Source organism: Sarcophilus harrisii, chromosome 4, assembly GCF_902635505.1.
Source record: "Sarcophilus harrisii chromosome 4, mSarHar1.11, whole genome shotgun sequence".
Classification (NCBI taxonomy): Eukaryota; Metazoa; Chordata; class Mammalia; order Dasyuromorphia; family Dasyuridae; genus Sarcophilus; species Sarcophilus harrisii.
In genome coordinates this window covers 224724818-224731095 of record NC_045429.1, presented here as the reverse complement: position 1 = coordinate 224731095, position 6278 = coordinate 224724818, and the positions used below count along the sequence as shown (strand labels likewise).

At 33.6% G+C, this 6278-nt stretch overlaps 1 pseudogene; it reads right to left on the bottom strand.

Annotated features, from left to right (window-relative positions):
- Window positions 1-4455: 4455 nt before the first annotated feature.
- On the bottom strand, window positions 4456-5503 carry LOC100932282 (annotated as a pseudogene).
- Window positions 5504-6278: the final 775 nt, after the last annotated feature.

The following is a 6278-nucleotide window of genomic DNA, read 5'->3' as shown; positions in this document are numbered from 1 at the left end:
GGTGTAAACAAATCCCTTGAGTGAATCAAGAGGAAACAAGGCAATTGGCAGAACAAATAAATTAGTCATATCCCTTGGAGCTTTAAATGGGTAATCCCTGGGGAGATTGTAGGAGTGAAAGTTTGGGAGTATTTTTGGAAGCACTCCTTACAGGAGGGGATAGTGAAGATATCTCATCTCTCTCACCTCTTCCACATCTATCAACCATGGCAGCAATGCCCAGGAAGGGATACTCTATCACAGTTTAAGAGTTCTTCCCAATTTATCCAGTATATAGATTGTTTGTACATTTTTATTTACATGTATCTCCCCTATTAGACTATGAGATGCTTAAGAGTAGGGACTGCTGTCTTGTGCCTTTATTTCCATTCCCAATGCTTAACACAGTACTGGCATCTAGTAGGTTCTTAATAAATATTTATTGACTGAGTTCATCAGATCAAAAGATCTCAAGTGGCCCATTTGAAGGAGTAGAGATGTAGTTAAAGAAAGATGCTTCGATGCATAAAATCCTTTGCAGCAGAGAAGAGAGCAGGCAATGAGTCATAGAGATAGCTAATCCTGATAACTGAGAGGTGGGCTACTAAAAGGTCTCTATTAAGAGAAAAGGAACATCAATAAATACTGAGCATCAGGAATTGTGAACCAAAACAAGGTAGACAATTAGACAGGTAGAATGCATGATAGGTAGGGAGGTCATGGTATTGCAGCAATTTCTAACTCAAATAGAAAGCCATTATGCCCTTGCTGTCAGAGTAGGAACAAATCCTAGAGTGTGGCTAGCTCAGAGCCATAGACAGGTAAGAATAGGTGAAGCACATTACTGAAATCTTACCTGGTTATAATGAAGAGGTTTGGGGTCAGAGATAAGCCCAAATCTGACTTCTCCTAAAGACTAATTAAGATAGTAGACAGCATACAGTTGGGAGCCACTGAAGATCTGTTCATTGAAAAACTATGCAGTGAGAAGTGAAATGTTGTGTGAAAATTGTTTTAGTATCTGTAACAAAGGCTAAAGATGAGGACACCAGCCAGGAGTCTGTTGTAATAATTCTAATATTAGACATCAAGCTTGGACTAGATTTGGCTTTGCAGAGGACTCCAGAGAATATAAAAGGATCTTAAAGTTTAACCTTATTAAAGAAAGAAGCATTGATTATGCATTTTATATTTTGATTTCATTCTGCATGTGATTTTATCCTGTAACTGTATACTGAGATCTATGTAACAAACCTAAATTTCTTCTCTGTCTCTGAGTGAAGAAACTCATGTGTATAAAAGGTCAGTCTCCCTTTGAAGTTAAGATATCAACGGCTTAAACCTTCCCACAATCACTGTTTGTTAAAGAAAAACTTTGTTCTCAATAGACTCATAAAACATTTCAGCATTTTCTGCAAGGTTTGTGTATTGTCCTTGAGAAGCTGCACTAGCTGACCTTGTCCCATTTCTAGAAATTAAAAAGATAGTCTCATTTTATCCCCCAAAAGCCAGTGAGTCTACATACCTGGGACTCTATCAGTGACTTCATTATGCAGCTGAGACTCATAAATTCACAAAAGCATTCCTCAGAGATAGAGGTAACCTTAATCCTGCATGAAGACCATGCTCACTATCTTTAATGTAACCAATCATGATCCCTCATCTCTGTAATGCTGGACAATTAAAGAATTTTTTTTGTTCTGTTCCTGAACTCAGGAATAATAATAATAATAACTAAGACTTATATAGCACTTATTCCGTCTCAGGCATTGTGGCAAATGTTTTAGTAGTATTATGTCATTTGATCCTCACAATAACCCTGGAATGAGAAAAATGAGCCAAGCAGGTAAAATGACTTATCCAGAGTCATATAGCTAGTAACTATCTAAGATCAGTCACATTAAATCTTGGAAATAAAATGAAGGGATACTATATATATATATATACACACAAATATAAATATAAATTTAATAGATATAAATAACACATTATGTTAAAATAATATAAAATACATATATATATATACACATGTACATACATACATAGACTAGATATAGATATAGATTTATGTTTCTGTGGTTCTAAATTTGGGAAGGAGCAGGAGCAAATGGATGATGATGTTGCTAACAGCAATGTGGACAATTGAAAGAGGTAACAATTTTAGTGAGAAACATAATGAGTTCAATTTTGGTTATTAGCTTTATTAGGGAATTATTAATAATTAATTTTAATGATTAATTTAAATAATAATTAATTGAAAATAATTAATTTATTAATTAAACTTTATTAGTTTGATAGTTCATCTAAGAGAAGGTGCGGTGTAGTGTGCTGGAAAGCAATTAAAACAAGCATTTGTGGCATATGAATGGTCCTAATTCTTGACTCCACCACGTAATATATAGATTTGGGCAAGTCATTTGGTCTTTTAGATCCTCAGCTTCTGCATCTGTAAAATGAAGATAATAATACTTATACCATCCACCTATCTCACAAAGTTTTTACAAGGATCAAAAGAAATAGTGAACATGAAAGTACTTGGTAATGGTAACAAACTATAAAACATAATATAACATACTAGATAAGTAATATGTTTTTCAGGAGAGTGGAAATATGATAGGGGAGAAGATATCCAACATGAAGATATGGATTTACTGGACTTCAGCCATGTGAGTAAATGAGTTTCCCTAAGAGAAAACGTAAAGGCCTGGAAACTTAGGGTATATCCATAGTTAATAGATTTGGGTAAGAGAAGATAGCAAAAAAGACAGAGAGAAATAAAGTAGGAATAGTGTGTGATACTGTAAGCCCTTTGAATCATATTGTTTTCTCCCCTATATATGAGATAATAATGTCCAATAATCCAAGTAACTTTTTTTTAAAAGTTTAAAGGGTTTAGTTGAAGCAAGTATATTTAATTATTTACTTTGCAGTAAACCATCTATAATAAGAATACAATGTTAATGAATTAGCATCACAAGAAAAAATTGTGTTAGATGAAGGCTCTGTCAAAATACTAATATATAGGCTTGAGGTTTACAGTCATGTTACATTGTGTTAGGCATTGAAAAGCAGGATAACTCAAAATGCATTTCAGTTAAAAGTATTTGAACATATATAACAAATCATATAGTTAACATAATTGTAAATAACAACAATATTTGAGTACTTCATTTTAGCACAAAATAAGTGGACATCTGTAATGATACCTCTCAAAATAATATTAATTTATAATTCCTACAATAAAAAATTAACAAAGAATTTACATTTAATAAAGATTACACTAATAAGAAAGGAAAGCAAGACAGATCACTCACAAGAATTCAACACTGACCTTCAGTTACTGTTTTTTCTTATTGTCTCCTTCCTTCTTCCTACTATTGAACTGTACTCTCCCCAAGTCAAAAAGGAAGGAAAAAGGTCCTTCTACTTACTATTCCTCAAAAGGAATCACATCTTAAAAAGTGATTTTTCCATAAACTTTAAACTGAGTACTTTAATCATAAACTTTAAAATGAGTACAAAGAAATTCAATATTTCTATATATTTGGAAGGGGCTATCCTGTGGATTATATACACTGGTTCAAAGGGAATTATTCTATCAAAGAAGGCACTACTCTGTGATTTCAGGCTAGTATGGTGTTATTACAGTGAAACCTGTCTAAAATATAGTTTATTCAAAGGACAGCACTGCCTTAAAAGCTTTCTATCACAGATTTTTAGACTGGAAATTTGACCAAGAAGTTGTATTCCAAAGTTAACTGTCACAAAGCCCAAGATCAACCAAATGGCAAGTAGGTGGTCTCTTCAAACAAGCAGGTTTCACTTTATAGTAAAAATTTTAAAAAATCAATAATTAAAAGCACCCAATCAAAGTCTTTACATAATACAATGTAATTTTATAAGCTTTGTGGAAAAGACTGCATGATTCTTCCTTGTTCACAGTTTTTAAAACAAACTTTTAGCAGCATAACTCCATTCTTAAATTATGAATCTATTGCAATCCCTTAAATTAATCAACCATCTATTAGCTACTTCCTTTGTTTATATGCTGCAGAAATGTCCTATAATTTCACTCTGTAAAATAGTATTACTCTCTTCTTTAAAATAATATGTGAAAAAATTTTAACATATTAATATGAAAAGATGCTTAAAATATAAAATATTAGATGTTGATACAAATCATGGAAATCTCTCTCTGGAAAAGACTAAACTGGCCCACATCTTGATGACCTGAAACCACATATTCATATCTTGTCTGTACCAAGTTACTTTAGATGTTTTCAAATTATAGAAATTAGCCAGAAATCCTCACAAAAAGAAAAAAAGTTCTCAAAAGAAAAGTTATGTTTGGATTCTGGAAATTCTATTTACATTAAAGCCATCCATCTTCCCAAAAATTTGAAGAGTTAAATTGTTAAAGTATTAAAAAGAAAAATTAAAGCTGTCCGAGAATCAACATAAGGGTCCTCTCCTCCTTTTTCTTTTTGCTTTTAATTCTTATTGGATTCTCAGATGACAATAAGTCTTTTTTTTTTTTCCCCAGATTTGGAAAAACTGTTCTTCAAGCCAGGATGGGGCACACACTCTCAGAGTTTTCAGCTTGATGTGCAACTGTTTGAGTTTCAAGTTGCTTCTGATTCCCAGTAAAGTATGCTGTAGTGGCATTGTGGAAAAGCACTAGCTGATTGTGCAATATTTTAACCTTATTTTCTTCTAGAAATTTCAATTTGATGGATACATCATTGTGTATTTTATCATATTTTTCCTTATGTGCTTGGAACAGATGCTGTGACTACTCAATCTTTGGCAGTGTTTACATCAGGTGATCCAAGATTTAGTTCTTCCAAATCAGTTCAGTATTCATCATATTCAATCCTGACACTTTCATATTGTTTCACAGTCATTAATGTATCTTCTTACTCTTTTGTTCATCAAAGTGTTCACACTTGTAATTTTAAAAAGTAATAGCTCACAGAAGAGTTTCTCCATTTTACCCAGCAGTTTCTGAATATTTGCATCGTAACTGAGTTCTTTAGGGACAGCCAGAGACTTCAAATTCAGGTCAGTAAATCCATTGCTGAATTGCCTCTGAGTGGCATTATCTGGAAGAGCTGAAAGGACAGTGAGTCAGTTTTATTATGTTTCTTATTTTCTCTTTTTTTCTCTTAATATATCAGTCTAGTACAAGATCCAGTGTTTTTTGAACCACAACTTAGCTTCTCAGAGATAATTTGATAAGTGCATTTGTAAGTATTTAAGTTCTGTTATTTTACAAGTTCTAATTTCTCCACTGCAAGATTTTTTGATTCATCTGCTAAAATCATTGGTCCACTTTTTTTACTGTATTTTTTGGCCACCTTGAAATGGTTCCACTTCAAGAACTTCCTCTTTGGTGCACAAAGTCATGAGATTATAATAATGAACATTTCAAATCCCTGCTAAAGTCATACCTATATGAATCTTCCTCTTCTCCCTTGCTAATCACTGGAATTTCTGCTGAATTTTTGGGAGACTCTTGAACCATAATAGACTCCTCAGAATCCTCCTCTTTTGCATTTGGATTATAAGCACCAAGAGTTGTGACATAATAGCTAGGTTTAGATATAAATTGAACCTAGGGGCTCCTGGTGGCTGTCTGACTGTGAGTCCCAAACCACAGCACAACACTCTACACTTCCTACCTTCAGTATCGCTGTCCTGAAAAGCCAGAACAGAAGCCACATTGCTTCTGGATTTGGCTCTAGCTGGCCTATAGCAAGTGTTTTTACATTAGAAATTCCTTCCAGGATGAAAAATGCACCTCCCTCCCTTCTTTACAGAAGTGAGAGATCACAGTTGGTGAGCCACATAGTATATTGCATATATATTGTCAGTACTAGGTTTATGTGCTGGTTAGTTTTACTAAACTATTTGTGATTTTTTTTTTTCTCATTTCTTTCTTTCCTTTTTTTGGAGCTTTTATAAAAGCACATTGATTAAGAAGATACCTCAAGAACAGAAATTACAAAAGAATCCTCCTACACTAAAAAGGCATACTCTCACGTATACACACACACACACACACACACACACACACACACACACACATACACCATTGCAGGGAAGAGTGGATATTAAAGAACAAAGTATGGCATATGTATAACAGCCACATGGAACAGAGGGTTATTTCACAATGTTTGGTCCTAGAAGTTCTTTTCTTCCTTCTTAGAATCTGCACCAAGTCTTCTTCTAAGGAAGTCATCTACTCAGGCTCCTGTTAGCACACTGATAGGTTGATCCACATAGCTGAGATAGTTATG